Raw genomic sequence first — 23,165 nt, forward strand, 5'->3', positions numbered from 1 at the left:
TTAAAAGCTGAAGCCCAAAAGGCTGGAGAACACTGAATACTAATTAAGTAGCGAACGGAAACGAAGTATATACGAGTGTATTTCGTATCACTTATAGTCCTTCAAACGCGGAGTTACATTGAGCGGGTTCCCGCTCTCGCAACGTCCTTGCCCCCCTCCTCCCCCCTGAAAAATAAAAGGAAAAAAAATCTCGTCAGACGCGGAGCAAAGGGCAAACATTCCCTCAATAAGTAAAAGAAAAGCAGTGCTCTTGATAGGACGAATCTGATTTGGGCGGCGCAATTTAGGAGGAATTCTCGTCATGCAAGAATCCTTCCGCGAAACGAGGTCCCCGCGTACATTTCCGCCGAATTGGCCCATGGTTAATGTCTCAGGACGATCTATACTGGGTCTTCGGAGAAGGAAGTAAGAAGCAATTGCCGAAATCCTCTATTCACCCCCGAGTCAAAAGAAAAAAAATCCTCAATCACTGGTTATAGGACAACTCGCTTTACAGCCAGGCACACTGGCTGGAAACGACATTGAAAAAGCAAAAGCTGCCAAGACTGACGAAAATTCACAGGGGTGCCATGTGCATTCGCCTAAGACGACTCGAAGGAAAAAGCTATCTTCTTTTTCTTTTCAGTCGATTTTATTTATTCACTCCCCACCTCGAAAGATTTCTACACCCAACGTGGTTTTGCAGCGCCTCCGGGATCGGCCCACCTTTGGCCAAGCGAGTATGTCACGTGACGATGCCATCATGTGACGTCACATGATGCGACGCCCCCATGTGACGTCACATCCTAGGGGGGGCGTCACTATAATGTGACGCCCCCCTATGACGTCACATTATAGTGACGTCATCACATGATGGCGATTACTTGCATCACTCGTGTTGACGCCGACACCGCCAGTCGCGCAGTGCGAAACGTCAAGTGAAGCAAAGCAGCTGCGTCGCGAACGAAGTGCATTGCTGTTACAGGCGACGTCATCGACGTAAGCATGTCACGCGTTTACATATAATGTGCATCTCTTATACCATAAATGTGTGCCATGCTCTCGGTGCATCGGTGCAGGCGTCGTAATAATCAGTGCCGAAGCTTCGCGCAACCGATTCATGCCTACAAGCTGTGCCGTATTTCAGCAGGTCACTTCATTAGCCGGGTACAATGGAGGAACTTCAACGGAGTATTCAACACGCTTACGCAATACCTCCAATTGCACCCCCTTTCCCCTTCTCGATTACATTGTTTTGTGATCGATATGCAATCGATTACATTGATTTACATTGTTTTACTGAAACGGCTCGCCTAAAGGCAACCACCACAACGAGTTCTGAAAAGGTGGAGGACATCGTACACTTTATATAAATTAAATACAGGGGTTTTACATGCCAGAACCACGATAGGACTATATTGATTATGAAGCACTCCGTACAGTGAGGAATTACAGATTATTTTGGCCACCTAGAATATTTTAACGAGCACCTTTATCTGGACGCACAAGTGTTTGTGCCTTTCGTTACCATCAAAATGCGGAGGCTGTGGCAGGAAATCAAACCGACGACTTCGCGCTTAGCAGCGCTGCACCTAAACACCGAATTTCTGAGGCGTCTACAAGGAATCGATTATAGACTCCTCAGAAATCCTCATCTCCCTTGGGAATCCTGATGGCGACTTTTTATCTATAGAACGCTGAAAACTATATCACGTTACACTCGATGTGTAACGTAATACGTACGTACAGTCGTGAGCAATATGAGCTGAAACCCTCAAATTACCCTTTAGAGGTCGCTGCGGCAAAACGCAGTTGGCGAGAGCAAACGTGTTCGCGTCACTAAATACTCAAGCGGGAAGTTATCTCCTGCAACTCAATACGTCACATTCATATCAGTACATTAGAAGCAATCGTTGATAAACATGAATTCGATATTGCAGCTCATATTGCTCACGATAACACGCGTTGGGTGGATGAAATGGCAGCCGCGCCTGACGCGTATGCTTTGCGAACGCAGAGCACGCACCAAGGTACCATGTACTGAATGGACGTAAAAGACAAGGAGCGATTGAGTTTCGATTCGTACGGAGAGGTGTACGCCCGCCCTCAGGCGTCACCCTGTCTCGCCGGACACCAAGCCACCCGCATTGAACTGAACGACGCGGGTTCGAGGCCAAGTGTTAATGTATCCCGGCCTTTGCTAAAGCAAGACTCAAGATGAACGATTTCTCGCTCACACATATCATGTCACTCGTACATCGTGCTCGCTCACGTTGTGTCTCGATCAGTTATAATATCTCAATTTGCCGGCGTCGGCTGGCTTGCTCGCTCGCCGACTGAATCACCCGCAGTCACGATTCAGCGCATTCATAAGAATTGCAGTGACTTCAGACTATACCTGTTGGTACCGTATGCGCGGAAGATTGGAAGCGTAAAAACCGACCATCTATAACCAGAAGTCGTAAATTACAGCGAAGGAGTCTAATCGACCCTCGGTTTTCCGAATATAATCAGTTACCGCGTTCAAAGTTAATCGCGTTCGAGTTAACTGCCGGATGTTAATGAAACACTTCGCTGTGGAGTTTAGTGCGTCGGTTCTCCAAAGCGCCAGAGCAACAAGACCAGAATCATAACACGGTACGCGCACCAGGCAGGCAACCTCGGTATCACACCTTTGCGTGATTAATCGTTGTGGTGCGCCGTGCAGCATTTAAGTCTATATTACTACAGTATCGCCAGAAGAGACCGTTGCCGCAAGCGTAGTTGGTGAACAACGAAAGCGTTTCGCGTTTCTAGCAGACACAACGACAAACGGCCAATTTCTTCGAATGAGACAACCTGGCGATTTCCGCGGGAGCTAGTTGCACACAGGTGAATGCAGGGTTTGTCTTATAGGCAGCCAATCGAATGCGAAGTGCCGTAAATTTATGCGTTCGTATTATGACGTCACTTCTCCTTGTCTCGCAAGGCCGCAGGATGCGATAAGTTGGTAGTTTTTCTTTTCTTCTTGCTGGTAATTTTGCTGTGAGAAAATAACGGCAACACCAATTAGACGACACCTCCACAGTGCAGAAGGGGCTTCTTTTGCGAACAACAGAGTTTGTCGTGCTCAGAACACCCGCAGTGACAATTAAGTCGACATAGTGTTGCACTGTAAAGTACGAGGCTGTTGTTTCGATTCCCAACCACGGAGGCCGCATTTCTAAAGAGGCAAAATCGGAAAACACCCGTGTACATAGACATAGGTACTCATTAAAGAACCCCAGTCTGCCAAAATTCACACCGAATACCCAATTATACGGTGTGCCTCATATCCACATCCCGGTTTTGTCAAGCAAAACCACTCCGCTCATTTTCGTGCTTGTAATTGTAGGGAATATGTAATGTGTTTACTAAAGCTCTGATTTATGTTGCCAAGTGTGCGAAGAATTGTAATATTCCTGATTATGTAGGCTCCAGTTTACTCGCTCGCTCACTTGCTACCTCCCTGGCACGCGGTTTCTTAGCAACCGGTGCTGTAAATGATCGTGCACGTGTGGGCCGGAATCCTAGGAGCTTCTAAAGCTCCCAGATGTGAGCCGGCACATCGCCGTGAATGGAAAAACTCTTGAGCGTTATCTATTTTCCGCGAAACACTCCAAGAGCCGCTAAATCTTGGTGGTGTGAAGTAACAAAAACGTAAGTAAATAAAGGGACACAGAGATATCAGAAGAAAGAAAAAAAAGTGAGAGATCGATGAACGAGTGAGCATAGGTCGGTAATCTCACTAATGAGTCGACTCATTCAGACTCACTCAGACTCTGATTGAGCCGTGAGTCTGAGTCTGGGTGAGTCCGGGTGAGTAATATTCTGGTGACCTTTTAGTTTGAGTGAGTTCGGTTGAGACAAGTTTTAGTGTGTCTGAATTCGAGTGAGTCCGGTTGAGGAAACTTTTGGTGAGTCTGAGTGAGCCCTAAGCGCAAGATATATTTTGTCGACGTATGCGAGTGAGCCCTAAGCACCACATATTTTGCCGACGTATGCGAGTGAGCAAAGGTCGTCCTGCGTTCTGGCCTTGTTGAGCTTCCGAAGGAATTCATCTTCAGTTCCCAGCATATCGTCCTCCCATCGAAAAGAGAGAGAAGGAGCTTTCCCTCTCACTCATGTCACGCACTACGGCAGCGAACGCTGACGCGAGCAAGGAGCGTATGACACTGGAGTGTTTTCTCAGGAGGCAACGCTCTGACGATAAAGGGAGCGGCCGATTCGCGAACCCTGTGTCCGCTGTAACCAATCCGATTGTGGGAGCGTGACCGAGAAAAGCGCGACGTTCAGCGATTCTCCTCATGTACGATGAAGCGCATATAGCTCCTATGGTACGGTTGAACGAAATTACAAAATACCTGTACGTAAGAGAGGATGCCAGTGACACAGCCGACCGTAGGCTAGCGTGTTGTCACGCAAGCCCTAGTCGACTGCCCTTGAAAGAAAAAAAAGTCAGTTTGTAGGTAAGTGCACGTTTTTTTTTCGTTTTTTTTTCTGAAGTAAACATTTCAGAGACGGGATATAACGATATTGGCTGGGATTGGGGGAATGACTGGCCTAAACGTTTCAGCTATTACACTTTTAGCCTACGCCTTTGTCTGCTGTGCGAGGCAAACTGAGGACAAGATTTTATTATGTTCTATGATTAGCTGTTTTCTTTAAAATAATAAAGGACCGCTTATAGAGAGAGAGAGAGAGAGAGAGAAGGAAAGAGAAGGTGATGCGACTGCATTTCCGAAGACGTACAGGAAGCAATCGCGAATGTAATGGCTAACAAGCAAGATGACAAACAGAACGGTAAAATCGATAGAAGCGCCATTGAAACGCCATGTGGAGTGTGCCCTCTCTTTATGTCCGACTGCCTGAGTTCCCCCCGCATTTTTTTTTCTCCTGTTTGATTTTCCCTAAATGCGGATTATCTCTCCCGTACTGCCCATGATACAGCAGCCATTTGGTTTTACTTTTCAATTAAATTCGATTCAATTTATTCCGCTTTTCGTGACATACACTAAAAGAGCGGAGGAGGCCCAAACAAAAAGTGAAACTCTGTCCACTGTAGCTCGTAAATCTTATATAATTTATAAAAATAAGAACTGACATATATTAGCATCGGTTAACGAGTTTTGCTCATCTTGAGCTGGAAGCCGAGGAAACGCATCTCTTTCCCCATGACGGGCTGCCTCGTTGCAATTTCAAGACACATCACACTTTATTGGCGCCTGTCCAATCACACCTAATAAAAGGAACGTTCACCTTCAACTCATATATACGCTGTCATCATGCAACGGCCACTAATGAGGTCATCGCTTCGAGGACGTGCGCCCTGGAGTAGTATATAGCGTAAGCGATTACGTGATGGATGTCGCTTGCAGCGCGAGCGAACGCTGCCTTCGCAGTATCTGTTAGCTTGCGGCTCAGGCGCGAAAAAATTGAAGACACCATGTGTACCCGACGTACGTTGGCTGAGTCAGTCAACCCACGGAGGTTTTTGAGAATGAAGAAAAAATAGTCTGAGAGATACAGAAGCACAGGGCGGTAGATGTAGACAATAGAAATAATGTTCATATTAAAGTGATTTAAGACAACACACACTCTCACACACATATATAGGAACGCACGCACGCGCGCACATGGAACTGAACTGACAAGGAGGTGTTCGAACTGAGCTAGCTGATCGCACGAAACAATGAAGGAGGTGGCGCCCGTACGTGCTACAAGTGTTTCGTCCTGACATGAGCGCCGTCACATTTTACGCCGGGACAAGGACGTGCTAAAATTACGGAATTTCACCAACTTCGTTCAATGTGGCCACGCGCCATGCATGATGTCAGAGCCGTCCACAACAGCTAACACAACTGCCACCCAATTGGTCGTCTCATCCCAGCATAAAATATACCACACGGAATAAGGAATGAATGCATGATTGTTGCAGTGCTAAAGACGGAGACGAAAGGGACACAGAGTGCACAGGACGAGCGCTGTCCTGTGCTCGTCCTGTGCACTCTGTGTCCCTTTCGTCTCCGTCTTTAGCGCTGCAACAATCATGCATGCATTCCAACAAACCCAGTTTTCCATTCTACTACAAGGAATGAACTTATAAGCATAGGTAGCAAGCTTATAATAAGACCGTAATAGAAACGTGAACTGCTCGTTGGTGACGTTGGGCATCGGTATATGCGGACGGAGTGGGAATTAAAAAAATATGACATATAAATAACTTCGAGTAGGCAAGGTTAACAATCAGGAATGCCTTCTTAATTAAAGTGTCATCCATGCAACGAAGCATCCACCGAAAGAGCTGCACACACTGACAGACGTGCCTTCAGGCGAAGGCGGCAGCTGACAGCATCGGAGCTGCCGTGGAGAGCTCGGCGGAACGTGACGAGCGCATTCGTATTCAAATGGGCGCGTTCTGCGCAGATCTCCGCGATGACGGTATTCCGCATTGAACGGTTCGTTAGCTGTCCGTGCGACACAGTGTTTTTTTTTTGTGTGTGCGCACTCGCTTTTGCACTTTTATTCGGCTTCTTCGGCTTCTGCTTCACTCAACCTTCGTAGTACACGCCTCATTATTAGACTGTACGAGCAATCACAGTTTCCCGTTAGCGTTTTTTTTTTTTAATTTTTGCTAGGCCGACCCCGCGATGCCGTGACGCTTTTATTCGATTAAGGGTCCCGGCATAGACAAAGTCACCCTGATTCAATATCAAGTGAAGCGTTCTGAGACAGCGATTCTTGCACTCTTCGTGCCCCGTGATTTCCCTATTTGCACTGTATATGAACCGTAGACTCTGTGCTGAAACATCACTAAAGGACACTATGAATGTTTCTTTGCTTCTCGCATCCCTTCGTGGCCGCATTATCGGTTACATTATCAGGCCCCAGGAGAAGCACAACGCCGAATCACCTGAACGGTAGACGGAGCTTTAAATTGCATTATGGGTGTTCTTTGTCGCATTACAGGGAGCAATTTCTCGCTTATGTGAGTTGTGCCGCCCAGCGCGAAAACTGCATAAGCGGCGAGTTCGCTCATCCTTGAAGAAACGTTTTCTGAATGTTCGACGCTTCGCTTCCTCGCACGATGGCTACGTTGCCGGCACTTCGCTTGTCACGTGCACCTGATCGGAAGACGAGAGTTACACAACACTTCCTACACCTAAAGAACATCGGTATAGACTGTCATTGTTTGTACGGAAGAAGGAATGGCTCAAGAATCTTTTGTTTTCCCTATTACGAGCCGACGAGTGCGAGTGCCCGCTCAAAGCATAAAAGACAGAGCACATTCTCTTATACTGCAACAAAAAAAAATTAATATACTTGTAAGATATTTATGAAAAAATTACATGGTTTGAATAGATGATCATTATCATTAGCAAAACTACTAGGCCCACGGCCAGCAAAAAATTTTGGAAACAACGTTGCGGTAGTCTTTGAGAAACTTTTTGGAGGAACAAAGATTTCCATGAACACTAAATCAGACAAAAATTATTGCTCGCATTATTAATTGTTAACAGGTACTCCTGGTTACATGTTTCCTGTGTTTTCGTGTTTATGTAGAATTTGTTTCCGCGAACATGAAAGTTGTATTTATAGTAGGTCACATCGATTAAACCACGGCTCATCAACATTTGCTGAACAGCGCTAAAAACTAATACCATTCATTGAATGTATGTGGTGACTAATTCGAAAAATTAAATCTTGTAACCCTGACCCTTTTTGTAATGCCTACTATGTGAGGTCTTCAAGGAAATAAAGGGAAAGTGAAGTGAGGTGAGGTTTAATGTCTCACAAGCGTTATATCTAGTTCTACATATGCACCTTATGTCACGTGGGAGAGAGAGAGAGAGAGAGCACAACTTTATAGGAGTCCGGTGCAGACGCGGAGGTTGCCCCGCGCCACCCGGCTATTCTCACGTGGGGACCGGCAAAAGTGGCACAGGTCACTGTTTCGCATCAAAATCGAATGCCACGCGCATGCCTGGCATACACATACAACGTCAATTTTCCCCGGCAGTGATGTGCACATGTGCTTATTATCGTGGGACTCATTGCCAAAATGAGTGACCTCCAAGAACACTTTAAGAACAACATGTGCACATTTACTACCTTGGGGTTCATGGCCACGGTTACAAGCGCTTTTTATGGAATCTTTGGCCCGCGATAAAGCTTTTGGCATGTGAACATTCTATTTAAGTAGCGCTACTTTTTATTGAGCAGTAGAGTATGGGAATAGATATCTGTTACGTTGAGGCGTACCCGCTGGTGATAAGAAGCCACAGGTGTCTACAATAGGGAAAAAATAAGAAGCGGAATAATAATGTTGAAGCCACAGCCTTCCTTTACTTTTGCATGCGCTAAGGAAAGTCGGGACGTTATACTGAGTATAGTCCTTTGCGTGCAGAGTTTCCAAAAGATGATTTCTATAAGCTGTGCGTGTGCGTGTTGAATAACGAACAGAGAGACACAGAACACAAGTCACGAATGTAGACGACAGTGATTTCATCATAGTTAGAACAGTTATTCTTTGGACAAATGTACATTTAGCTAACTACTCACCGTGCACATGTACTGCTCATACAAATACCTTCGATTTGAAAAAGAAAAGAAATTCTCAGCTTCAAGACCGCAATCACTTTTTCAATCTTTAAAACCCACGTACCACTTATGTATAATTATTCTTGGGATTTTGCGCCCCAAAACCATTCTCTGCTTCTAAAGGACGCCGTAGAGGAGGGCTCCGGGAATTTTGACCATCTGGCGTTCTTAACCCACAACCTTCGAATTACTCGTATGATGCTCTACCAATTGAGCTGCGACGTAGGGTATTCTCAAGTCCACTATACATAAATAGTTAAGTATTTAAGACTGCCATCGCTTCAAGAAAGCGAAGCGAAAGCGTCTGGGCCCTCGAAGAAAATCAGACGTTCTGGAACTGCGCGTCAACCCTTAACGCGACTTCGATATCGAACCCTCGCGTACGTAGTCATGCATGCGCTAGGCGTATAGAGATATTTTTAAACTACGGTGACTCGTCGCTCCTGCTACCGACACTACATGCTCCGCCATAATCTGCGCTTACAAGGCCCATAAATTCTGACCTCGGTATCGTCAAACTAACATTACCCACCTGAGCCGCCCCCAGGTGCACACTCCGCACAGAGCGTACAAATAAAGCCAGCGGCGTCGCACCTAAATCACCTTAACGACTTCGAAGTTTGCGCGTTTCGTTGTACATGAAAATACGAAGAAGCAGAAAAGCACGGAGTTACGTATATACCTCACCAATCGCAATGTTCGCAAGAAAAAGAAACGCGCGAGCGAATGAAAATGTAAGGCCTCAATCACGAAGTTGGGACCGAGTTCAGTAATACAGCGCCGAGGTCGTCAGAAGGCAATTTCCAGATTTATTGGCCGCGCGTGGAAAGGCGCGCGCTCATTGCAGCCGGGTTATCTGCGTGCCATCGAAATCGCGAACTCCGTGTGCGCAAACAAGCCCCGTAGCTTCTTTTTTTCGAGAGAATCTAAATTTCGTGTCGGCTGGCGTGTATCGGGAGCTCGCACGACCCCGCGTCTCGGTGTCAGCGGGGCGTCGTCAACGAAACGTACTACAACACGGTTCAACCTTTCCACGAGCGAGAAGATAAATCGTCCCTGAAAATACAGCCGACAAGCGACACGTTGCGGCACCGTCGTTGCGTTGAAATACATTCGAAAACGCTCAAAACCTTCAAGACTGTTTGCACCACCTTGTTCAACTTCCATCACCAAAAGAAAAAGCGAACAAAAAAGTTCAGTCTCACATCCTTTAGTGGAAGAAGCGACCGCGCACGGATCACGCCGTGAGTTACGACGTTAGCGCGAACCGCGACATGTGACAGATGAATCAATCGCTCGCCCGCCCCTCGTGTCGTCAACCGGACGAAATTACCCGGATGACGACAGGTATGACCTTGAAACAAGGGCGTATTATAGCGCCGTGACAGTAGTCGCGCATTCGCATAATATGCTCGCGGAGATCCAATTCTGCGCAGTCACATGTATTACGAGGGCACTGGACAACGCGGTCGCGACCGGACGCTGTTCATCAACTCGATACGGCTCTGACAGGCGTTTGTCGTCTCACGAAACAGGGATGAGAGCGGTGACCTATCGGCGCGGTTAATCTGGAAACGGTTACAACTTTTCTGCTCGCGTTTGGATCAGACTGCCTCGAAGCGAAGGCGGCAAAAAAGAAAAAAAAAGAAAAGAAAAAGAACGAATTCATTTTTGAAGAAATAAGAGCGAATGTCAAGGAAAATATTGGCGCGGGTAATTAATGAGCTACGTTTTGGTGGGTAATTAATGCTCCGCATGTGTGGTCCCTGGGTGGCGAGAACATACAGCGAACTGACAAGGCGGGTACGTACCTCGCGGCAGTCTGAGGTAATCTATGTATCTCGGTACGAACCGTCGCGTAAGCTATCTAGTATATACACCTTCGTGATGTCTACTCTGCGGATCTCCTTTGCTGCGTCGCTTTTTCTGCGATATTAGCCGTCATTAAAAAGCAATCACATCAACACAGAGATCGCGATATAAAATCTGACAGCCGAACGGGATCGGTGACCAGGTGAAACAGCACTGAAGTTAAATTTTTTTTACGACCACTCGGGGTCATTCTCGTCCCACGCAAGGACGTGGAATGTAAAGCTGGCAAAGCGTTGACCGTATAAGCGCGTATGATTTTGTGCCTGCCCTAAAGCTGCACGCTTGTGACGCTGCGAAAGCCGTGTATTGCGCCGCGTTAAATTGGAGGTCATTGTGAGAGGTCTCCCTCCTGCAGGGGACATGAAAACGGCCTTAAAATGATGATAATAATGATGATTACTACGCGCTGCTACTGTGTACTTCAGCATTGGCTAAGAAATTGCGACTGAGCCGAATGCATCATCCTTAACAAAAGGTGGCAGAAGTCTGGTACCGCTGTACTGCGTTCCTAATAACGAGCGACTCAAACACGTCGACGACCTTGGTTTATTCGGAGCTGTAGGGAGGGAAGGGAACGCAGACACACGAAGACAAATACCGGAAAAAGAGGTTCTTGCCTCCTCGCATGTCCACGCGCGCTTTTTGCTACCACACATATCTAATAAGTAGCCGAGCAGTTCGTCCTTCCGAAGCTTCAGTTTCGTACATTTGGCGTATAAGCACAGGCATCAAAGAAATTGTGGGCGATACGTTTGTCTCGTCGTTTATTAGCGCATCGTTTACTTCCGAAGTCTCTTGGTCCGACCTTCTTGGTCTGACCTGCGTTACAAACTCGAATTTACAGTAGATTCATACAAACCGGCCTAGCTTACTACACTTCTGCCGTCGTTATGTATTATACTGTAGAGTGTACAAGCGAGTGCGAGTACGAGTAGTGACAGCTACACAGCAAACTGTGTCTCGTCACAGGCAGTAAACTATTTTGAGCCTTATGGGAACTACGTGTTTGCGCGTTTCAACTTATTTTCGCTTTGATCTTGTTTGTGTGTTTGATAGAGCAAGTGAAAATTTGCTGCGAACTGTGCTGTCTTTTTTTTTTGTTGTTAGGAAATTTGTATAAGGAGATGTTGGGGGCTGTGTGTGGCTACGGCTATACTCATCTTCCCCTACATAACAGCTGTCATTGTCATGTGGTCAGCAATCGCAAAACTACACAAATAAACGCATAAACTAACATTCAGACACTCAGTATCAGTGCTTAAATAAAAAAGTTCCCGCAACTGACGAGCACCTTGTCCTCAAAGCAAGAACGAGAGGCAGGCCTCCCATATACGAAGAGCCCGACCCTAACGTCCCCCTAAATGGGACAGCAATTCCAAAAGTCGAGACGCTACGAGTGCTTGGACTTCACATCCACAAGGATGGATCGGGAGCGGCCACGTTACCGAGACTCCAACGGACACTCTCGCAACTCACGCATCTCATCAAGAGGATCGCAAACCAACGAAACGGGCTCAAGGAACATGACACCCTACGAATAATGCAAGCTCTGCTCACCGGCCGCATCACGTACGGCACGCAGTATCTCACACTGAAGATCGCAGAAATAGAAAAACTTAATATTATGATAAGAAAGGCAACCAAAGTCGCCCTGGGACTACCCCCCATGGCTTCAACTACACGTCTTCTTAAAATGGGCGTCCACAACACGTGGCAAGAGCTCGCCGAAGCTCACAAGAACAGCCAGCTGGAACAACTAAAGCTCACGCCTACCGGGAGGTCGGTGCTCCGGTACCTCAAGTACAGCGAGACGTACATCGCCGATGCAGACCGGAAAAAGCGCATCCCGCTGGACGTTAGAGAGTCCCTCTTCATCGCGCCTATTCCGCGCAACATGCATCCGACATTCCATAAAAGTAGACGAAAGGCTCGAACTGACGCTATAGGTGTATTCAGACGGGGGAGGAATGCTCGGGGGAGACGGGGGGATTGCGTATCACGTGACCGCGACGTCACGGATTAGCGAGTGGGCGTGACCCCTCCGCGCCTCCTCGAAGGAGACGGGGACGTTTTCCCCGAAAGGACAAACGATCCCTCTGCGGTGGGGGATGTGGCGGAATTTCGGGCTCTTGTTTGGCCACATTGTTGCACTTGCTCCTGCAGAGAGCGGCAGTGGGTGTCCAGTCTGCAGCTGGTGGTCGTCTGCAGCTCGTCGTCAGCAGCTCGTCAAACGGGTGGTGCAAGCCACCAGAGTAGTCTAGTAACACTGGTCTCCCGCTCCGTTTGCCTCGTCCGTGTGAGTGGGGGGCATTTGTGGAGACTTCTCGCGAGCTGACGTCACTAGGCGCCGCCTTTACCCCCCGAGCATTTCTCCCCCGTCTGAATACCCCTTATTAAACGAAAGTTCAAGGAAGACCCGGACGCCCGCTACACCGACGCTGCCAAGTATCCGCGCAGAAACGCGTACGCTGTCAGTGTCGTAGACTCTCGAGGCCGAGAGTTTGCGTCGGCCACGGTCAAGGCACACAACTCAGAAGCAGCGGAAGAAGCGGCAATCGCTCTCGCCACAACCACATGTACAGACGCCGCGGTGATCTTCACCGACTCGCAAGCAGCTTGCAGGAATTATGCGAAGGGCCGCATCTCAGCCGATGCACGTAACATCATAAAACGGCGAAGCAATCCACTCCCATACGCCTGTGTAATATGGGTGCCAGGACATGAGGGTCTACAGGGAAACGAAGCGGCCCATGCCGCTGCCCGCGAGCACGTCAGCCGGGCTGTCCTTGACCCACAGGATACCCGACCCATGGCTGAAGAGGTGGAGGCGGTACAGAACACCTATTCGTCGCTACTTCAACACTACAGACTGGAGCGACGGGTGTACCCTCCACCACATCCAAAACTGACTAAAGAAGAAAGCGTGATCATCAGACGCCTGCAAAGCAACACGCACATACATGGAATATTAATGCACCGCCTCTACCCAACGAAACATAGCTACATGTGCCCGCTCTGCAGCGTACCGGACACCCTGGCACATTTGCTCATGGAATGCCCGTGTCATGTAGACCTCAATATGCAACCGGAGACGGACGTCAATCCAGCATTAAACACGAACTACGACCACCTAACCGAAACATGGGAGGCCAAGCTCGCCCTCGAGGACCTGGAAGACCAGCGACAACTTGTCATCAGGGCCAAGAGGGCAGTTGAAGCCAGAGGGTTCCTGGACTAGGGAGCCCTCCCACCTTAGGGTGATACCGAGCATCGCTCGGAACACTGTTTCACAAATAAACGTTTATTTCTCTCTCTCTCTCTCTCTCAACTGAAGAGTTCACGTAGCGTAAACAGCTCACTCAAACAAAATATCCACACATAGAATAAAAGTTGGCCAAGACGTTCCGACAGCAGATCATCAGCGACTTGCAAATTCTTTGATCATTTCTTTTTTTTTTAAACCAGGCTAGCCTTGCAATACACTGCTAACGCAATGTATAGGGGTCATTATACACGAAGCCAATCTCTCTTACGCACATATTTACCAATAATAACGGAAAATCAGCAAACACGGGCCTCGAAGCAAACACGCATTGTCCGATTGTTTAGCATGCTCATTACGACGACTACGTCCGGAGCGTAAATGCAACTTAAACCAACCGCTTTCGTCTTTTCATCCCGTGTAGTAGTGCATGGGCGTTTATTTCTACCGTACTGCACGTGGCTAGTCTCCGGAGATAATTGAACAGTCTGTGAAATAACCAAGGCTCAGCGCAGAGTCCTCAGCCAGGACACCACTGCACTTGTGCCCGCTAAGAAATTGAAGAAATAACCTGTAGTCCAAAAGTCTTGATTTTCAGAAACGCGCCGTTTTCTTTATTTCCCTTGTTCTAAATTCTCTGGCTCTTCTTTTACGCTGATATGCACGTATGCATGTCACGTTTTTAATTACCCGAACGCAGCAGCCTTGGTATAGGCATCGATAGAGAGAGAAATGAACTTCATTTTTGAGCAGGCTCCTTGTACTTCAGCCCTAAGTTATGGGTGGCCTCCTCAGTCTAGGTAGCCAAATTCCAAGTTTTATATATACAATTTCTGGTGGTCTATTTGCTATTTTGATTTGTAGAAACCAGCCTTTCAATGGACTGATAGAGGTACCCATAAAAGTTCACGCAATTCTGACGCAAATATGACGTGAGGAGGCCGAGACATCTTGCGGCGCATCATTAAATGCGCAAGCTATAGCCTTGACAGTGCTGTACGGAACCTGCCGAGCGCATATGCCACGAAACAGTTCGTGCCAGTGCTTTCTACAGCAACCTCCGTGTTACTTGCCACAAGCAGCACAGCGTGCACGCAAGCACATGAATTGCTAGTTGTTCGCGGTAAGTTTAGGTTACTGAGGCTCCATGAACCGCATCTATCTTGCCTTGCATAGCCGGCATTTTCGATCTATCTATGTATCTCTCTTTTTTTTATTTTTTTCTATAGTTGGTCGAACATACCTACAGCCCGAATCACCAGCCTCCTCCAAATGGCCAACGTTTGCTTTTGGACCAGACACCGGCCACGAGCGGCTGCGACGGGCGTAGCTGTACTACGGTTGCCTCTATATTCCCGTGAATGCTTTCTTGCGTTGGAAACATCGGGTATGCCGCGAGTGCGACACTCAGCGAAGATAAATGACGACGGTATCGTTCTATCGTGCCGGGCGTTCCGTGGCTCTGCAGCAACACGGAGATGTTGGAAACAAGATCACGCGAAACGAGTGATTTACATGTTTCAACATTCAACACTATATCAACGAGACACTATATAAAGGGCGATGTGTTCATACGTCGCGATCGTGTCATGCGATGCGCAGTGCACACACACACACACACACACACACACACACACACACACACACACACACACACACACACACACACACACACACACACACACACACACACACACACACACACACACACACACACACACACACACACACACACACACACGCACGCACACACCAATAGATAACAGCTTAGAGCGAAGGTAATTGCCATAGATTACGAAGGTCAGTTGCTTCGGCGGCGCTTGGTGCTTGCTGATAGCGAGTGGCGCAGCAAAAAGGCGTGTTCGCGGGTTCGACAACGCCCTTAAATCTTTCGCCTCCGTCGTCTCTTCGTCTTTTATAAATTTTTTGCTTGAGTTCAGCGAGTTAAATCTGGCGATCCGATAGCCTTACGATAACTATGACTCCAAAAAAAAAAGTGATACCTTAAGGGAAAAAAAAGAAAAGGCAACGATTATGGCTTCATTATGCGCGAGACTAGCTTGCGTGCGTACGTTATCGTAACAGCGGCAAGTTTTCCTTTTTTTTTTGTATTCGCTAAAGGGAGTGTACATAAAAGCCTTTAACTGGACATCTTTAAACCACCTTAACGAAGAGAAAGTATAAAGGCCCATTTCTGGCCTTATACAGCTGATGACGCACACGAACAGTGCGAGAACTTGGTGAACGACGAGCACTCCATTCGCGCATTGAAGGACTCTTAGTTGCTCAGGAACGGGCCAACAAAGAGCCGTACGGTAACTGGCGCATTCGTCTGCCCCATTCCTCTACGTCCCATCCTTCTGTCGTTCCCAGGACGAACGCTAAAACATCCATAAGCAAATATTGTCACAGCGGCCGATTCGTCACAATAAGGCGTTGCGAGCAACGGAAGATAGCTTATATAGTCATTAGTGAAATTAGGAGCCTGTTTGTTCGGGCATACAAATGATAATGCGCGACCGAATGCTCTACGCAGTCAGGACGCAGTTCGGCTGCTGAAAGTGCGCTGCTGTTTGGACACCGTACTAAGCGTGTCACATCTGAAGAAAGGGCATCCAAGGACGTAAACAAGGGACAAATTAAGTTTCGCGCGTCCATTAGGGCAACGTAATTTTCTTAGCTTATCCACTAAGACTCTAGTTTAAAAAAACACACACATTTTATCCTTTCCTGTACAAGTTGGCCCGGCAATATATGCATTCCTTTGAACAGCAGCGCTAGTTAGATCTTTCGTACCAGTCACATAATTCGATTGCTCTTGTTCTCCGTGTTCGCGTTCGACTGTCTTCGAGAAAGCGTGACGACGCAATGAACGAATGCTGCCTCGAAAGTTACTGCCACTGCCTCTGGAACTCTGTACAAAACTGCTTGTAAAATCAAGGACGTAGATTTTTCCGACGTAGGTATAATGCGATTACTGGCACAATCTCGCTTAGAACGTATGTGCAAGGACCCACACTGTCCCTTTATCACTGCGTTTGTGAAACATGGCGCCACAAAGTTCGGGGGTGCGGGGGGGGGGGGGGGGGGGGGGGGAGTCACAGTGTTCATCAAATCCTCGTAAAGGAGTAGCTGCGTTCTACGAAGCATCAGAGAAGTAAATTACATTTTAATGTTATTCTCAAGGTCACCACTCCGACTGTTTGGCTGTACTGCATTATAACTTATGTAAGACTAAAACGACTAGTGTAGTGGATATCGATAGAGAAGAATATATTCAAGTAGACAGAGCTCTTGTAGCCATCTGAACATTTTAGGTTACCTTTGTTTTAGGTAGACTTTGTTTTAGTACTTATAACCAGGCTGGGGCCCCAACAGAGATTATTTTTCGAGGTTCTATGCTATACTCTCCCTGGCAGAGACTTGACCCAAAAGAACATTTTGTGAACAGTTGATTACGTGCATTTATAGCTTAATTATTGCTCGTCAGTTCAATCTTGCGTCGTTTTTCCACTCATATGGCCGTTTTCATTTTTTATATTACTTGATTATTAGGCGGTCTTTTATTTCGTTAGACTCGTTATGCGGTGTTAGTAATTTCATAATATTTTTTTTTTTACTTCTGCTCCTATGTTGCAGTAGGCACCCTATCCGTTTACCCGGAGGTGGCGGTATAATCACTTGGGCGTAGGAATATTTCGTAGCCATACTTCTCCGGCTTCATTGCAAGCAACAAATGTGTACATAATATACAAATAACGACATGAAATGACGCGAGGCCATTGGAAAAATGAAGCAGGCTTCTTAAATACAGGTCAAGAAACGCAGGAGGAGGAGGAGGAGGAGGAGGAAAAGGAGAAAAAAAGAGGACAAGGGTAAAGGACAGGCAGGAAGGTTAACCAGAACTACTCGGGGTACAACATGTAATGTACCAGGAAAAGAGATTAAAATTTTGTGAGTACAAAAGAATGACCCCTGGCGATGCCGCCGAGGTACAAGATAGCAACAATTTCGTGATCGATGTCGCAGACAGTCAGGCAGGCCGGTAGCTTTCAGAAGTATGAGCAGCACTTGCGTTGCTTTTCGTAAGTGCGACGCGCAGTCCGACGGTCCGAAAATGTTGCGGACGGCGGAATCTTTTCCGTTTAGCGGATGCATGGCAGTGCGGAGGGCGGAATACTTCATGAAGTTCATAACTGAATGCTCAGATTGAACGGTGAGCCCAAAGTTTCGCTGCCCGTACAAGCTCCTACAAGTTGCAGCGAATGCCGAAGTGCGTAGAGATATTCAAGCACCTAAGTATGCTGGGAAAAGTTCACTCTTTCGCACGATTCGTGAAGCCGGCACGCTATAAGAGTGGTACTCCCCGTTTTCACTTTGCCCATTTTTCTTTAGTTCCACTGCTCCTTCTACACAGCAGCAGCTGGAAGTAATTTAGAGTGGAGCGTACTTTCTAACAGCGTCGCGCCGTAAGATTTCACTTGAGGCAGGGCCAGCTCAGTCAAGAAACTTTGCGCAACCAGCTGACACAGCTTTTCTCGAATTTTGCCTTTCAACGAGTCGCCGGCACGTGAGCACTACAAGTGCGGGCTCAGCTGTTTGTGTTTAGTCATGCTATGCTTTTCCTTTCTTTATTTTTTGTGTCTGGAGAGCAAGTAAATGTACTCTACTCTCTGGATAAAAAAAAAGGTATAAAGAAAAGTAAAGGGTTAGTGGAAGCCTTTACCATTGCACCTTGCTTGTTTGAAGCTATTCGGGCCATTAGGCTTAAACGTGTGCGCGAAAGACCATGCAACTAAAGTGGCGGATACGGGTGCTGCACGAGATATTATAGAACAAATACGACGTCAATAAAGCTGAGAAAATAAAATGAGAGAAGGACACCGAGGTCAGCATGACGCCGTGACACAGAGTTTATGGCTAAATTTGACCGCCTGGGTTACTTTAAAACGAAACCAAAACTGAGCAGAACAGCGTTTTTCTCTTCCGGTATACCATTGAAAGGCAGCTGATGTGTTATGGGGTCAAACTTAACTTAAGCAGCCGAACACTACATAAACTTACGTATCCTTTAAACTGAGGCAAATCATTCTGAAGACTCTGTGAAGAATATTTTTACGGAAGACTCCACTGACGTTGATGAAGAAACGTGGAAGTAACCTGGTTCCCATGCTTAGCAGTTATAACGACAGATATCACACCATCTTAACCATGGTCTCCAGTATCACTATCTAAGGTTTCGCTACCGCATGAAATCACCGTCGAGATGTAACCACCTAAAACTGAATATGAAGCTTTAACACCCATGTTCAGCTTATTGATTAAAAAATTAAGTTGGAGGAGGGGGGGGGGTGTCCCGAATACTCGGACAACACCCTCCCCTCCCCTCCTTTTGAATCCGCCGGTCGATGTAACTCTTATATGCATAGGCTATTTCTCCGAGTAGACTTTACAAAAACCTGCTCCTCCGACACTGAATCACCAGAAGACCAGAATGCGAAGCTTGTAGGTGCAACGAGGCGACTCTACACCTTCTATGTGATCACCATTGTGGCAGTATGCAAAAAGATGCACTCTTTACTAAATTCTATCAGTTCACTAACCAGAACCTTAGGAAAAACAAGACTCTTGGGCATTGCAGCAGCCGCCGTTAGCCCGACAACTTTCTCTAAGAACACCAATGTGTGTTTAAAACACGAGGACTGAATTAATTACATTTTATAGTCGTTGACAGATTCAATTACATCATTCACGTTTATGCGGACAGAATATTATCTATTCTTTTCCTATATCGTTTCGATTCCTTTCCCCTTCTATACCAGAGCGGAGTAGTCAATGGGACAGTCACTCTAGCTGACTTCCCAGCCTTTCATCTTTAATTTCATCTAGTTTATAAGAGCTTTTCGATTATAACGTGTACATTTTCATGTTTCACTTAGTTTTTCATGTGTCAAGGCTTTTTGAATGTTAGTTTCCATTCTCACTCCAGCTACAGCCCAACAGAGCAGCAAACTGTAATCAGTAAATAAAATAAATGAAATAAATAAGCTTTTCGCTCACCTTGGGTCTCGCACTGTTCTACTTAGGATCACTTGCAATGAATGAACACTTGCGGTGTTGGCGGCGCCTGTGGCGCGCGTATCGCTGTCGTACGAATTTGGACTTCGCAACCGAACCGCACATATCGTACTTACTTCTTTATACTGTGTAGTGGCTCAGTGGTTACGGCTTCGTGACTTTGAGCACGAGGCTACGGTTTACAAACTCGACTGCAGTGGACACGTCCAGTTTTAAGTGGGGTAAATAATTGCAGGTGGTCGACAAAGAACCCCAAGTTGTCGAATTTAAGCCCGAGACCACCCCTACATAGCGTCGTTCTTGTTTCAAGTCCAGGACGCAGTCATTTCTTACACTCACATACGTGCTGCACTAAGTAGGCACCGACTGAGACAGTTCGTACGCTGAACTATGACAACGGAGCTACCACGTGGAGGCGACCCGTGTCAAGCAAGTATAAACCAAGAATTGCACAAGTATTGCTGACAGCCACGTGTTGACACTGAACCTCGCTGTCTCAAGAGACCATGCAGTACTGCATGTTCTACACTGACCTCAATATATTAAAAAAACAAAATGAATAGAGTGAATGTGTGGGTCATGTCAGTGGCCTTGTCTCGTATATAGGCTACATAAGGCAGGATTCGCCCGACTCTCATTCGAGAAACGCAGGTCAGTGCGAACGTTGCCGCGGATGTCTCGTGCGCAACCTTGAAATATCGTATCTGACCGGGCATACAGATTGAAAGACGATACCCGTCGTGTATACACTGGGTCATAAATCTCGGGCGTATATTCCGTTCACCTTTTCGACTGTAGCCGAAGGAAAAGTGTTCGTGCGTAGGAATATACAACGATAGTAATCACTGAACACGAGCACCACTCATAAACGATACCGAAACGCGTCCGGGCCTGAAAAACAACTGGGCGTTAGCCAGCGTAGATGACTTAATGAGAGACGTTATGAGATTGAACGCGCTCATCTGTGGAATAATATTTGGAGGAAGCTCATGTTTTGGAGCTGAACCTCGTGGATTGGCAGCGTAGGAGTCGTTCTCGAAGTACAGACGCACGCGTGCGCATCCGTGTGTTTTGCAGGATAGACGTGTACCTGCATACTATTTCGCGTTCACTACGGCGTGAAAATGCATATGCGACCGGCATTAACCATCTCCTTCGTGCGTCCGTAAATATCTAAAATTTATTCCATAAACCTCGGGCTTTAGCGTTACGGTTGCGTTGCGAGAGGCCTCCGCCGAGGATAACCATGGCCTCTCGTGCCGCCTACGTTCCGATTCAAGCTCCAAACCGTTCCTATAGTATGAATTTATGTATACGTCACTGGGAGAAGTTTTAACATTAGGTTTTTTTCCAAGTATCGTTATAGTTCTTTAGTAGGCAGTTTCAGCCTGAGTTTCATCGATCCCCGTTGGCTGAAGATGCTCTCATTACGACTGAGATATAAAGCGCAGTTAGAAAAAAAACTGCCAGCATAACGTCTTCGAAGGAGAGACAATGTATGAAATTGAAAGGATACAGAAGCCAATGTTCCAAATTGGCTGGCTCAGTACGCATTCAGCCAAAGTAGGTCAAACTGTACTTGAAATGTGCGACCTTATGCTGCGTTTCATTTATACTACTTCTCGGCGTACAGGTTGTTCTAAAGCAATTTCAAAAATATTTTTTGCTGTTTTCAAAGTATGCCTCTCGGAACAATGCAATATCAAGAAGAGACGTTTCAGCGCGTAATGCAGTCTAGCCCAGTCAAGCATTTTGAAACCTGTCTCGCAAACAAACGTTTTTTGTGTGGTTTTTTTTACATTATTGCCGCGCACAGCTGATACTCTTTCCAAATTCTTCGAGTTAAACCTGTTATTCAGCCACTACACGCTCAACTCGCTGTTGCTTGAGATATTTTTCTCGATATTGTCACGTCATTCTTTTTTTTTAATGTTCTGCCATCCTTTTTACTCAGATGGCAATACTGACTGCTTTCTTGGGCTTAAATTTGCGTACCTCCCCAACACGTTATAAAACCATCGTGGTCATGTTCCTGATACGATTGTTGAACTTAGGGGCCATTGACAGCCGTTCTTCGAGTTTACATCTTTTTTCTAACCAGACTTTGACACGTGACTTAAACGTACGCTCTTCGTGATGCCGGTCGCCCGGCAATTCTCACTGTTTGGCTTCAAAACGGGAATGTTCTTGATTTCCCTCAATATTGCTTTAGTTCTATAAGGCCTACCAAGTTCTTTCTTTATTAAACTTAAATTGAATTCTGGCGTCACAGAGGACACTTGAGGTATCCTTATGGTTCGACATCGTACCCGTATTCAACTTATGAAGAATTTTTTTTAAAGTTGCCATTAAACACCGTTAGCCACGTACATGAAGCGTTGTGCAGCGTAGCGCATTATTGTTTACAAAACTCCCAGGGGAGGTAGTTACCTACGGAGGCGTTTGTAACAGGGAGGAAGGTAGAAAACGAAAGGGAGGAGGCAGGGCGGTTAACCAGACGCATGCATGCACGGTTGGATACCCTACCCCGATAATGTGGCAACAACTGTAATTTGTATCTGTCACACTGAGAATCTCACACTGCACCCGCGTTGAAGCCAAGATAACGCATTTACACACCGCCAAATAACATCCCCAAAAGCTTTCTGTTCGCACTTAATGCCGGTGATGTTGTAATCGTACGACTTTCGCAGTATGGGTCAAATCTGATCGCTTGTAAATGCTCCTGAAGAGGAACCGTTGGAAGGAAAGAAGGAAACAGAAAGGGAGAAGGCAGAAAAGTTAACTAGAAAAGCTTCCGGTTGGCTACCCTACACTAAGAGATTGGGGAAGGGGAATATAAGATGAGAAAGAGAGGGAAAAAAAGGCAGTGAGTTCCCTGACGCGTGCACCAATAATTCAGAGGCGTTCGCATAAGGTCCCGCCGTCCTCGAAAAGCATAAGAGTTCCTTCACTGCCTTGTGGGCCGACGTGATATGGGGACGGTGTTCTGGTAGCATTCGCACGGAAAGTGGCCGATCGCCCAGTCATCGAGGTGCGTTGGAAAGTACTTGTCTCTCCGAGGTGAATCGGGGACAGTGGCACAGTGAGTGGTCGATATTTTCTTCGGCGCCGCAAACATCGCATGCGGCACTGTCAGTCATTCCGATTAACATTGTATATGCCTTCCTGAAGGCAACTGCCAACCAAAGACGAAAGAGAAGCGAAGCTTCGCGTCGATGAAGGCCGGATGGAAGTTGGAGTTGCAAGGGTTCAGTTGATGCAGTCTGGCACTGCCTTATGTTTGGCGCGTTCCGCTCCGTCAGTGTGAGACTACGAACCAGTTGTTGAATCTGCCCTGCAGCGTGTGTTCTTG

The sequence above is a fragment of the Rhipicephalus sanguineus genome, chromosome 2 (genome assembly GCF_013339695.2).
Source record: "Rhipicephalus sanguineus isolate Rsan-2018 chromosome 2, BIME_Rsan_1.4, whole genome shotgun sequence".
Classification (NCBI taxonomy): Eukaryota; Metazoa; Arthropoda; class Arachnida; order Ixodida; family Ixodidae; genus Rhipicephalus; species Rhipicephalus sanguineus.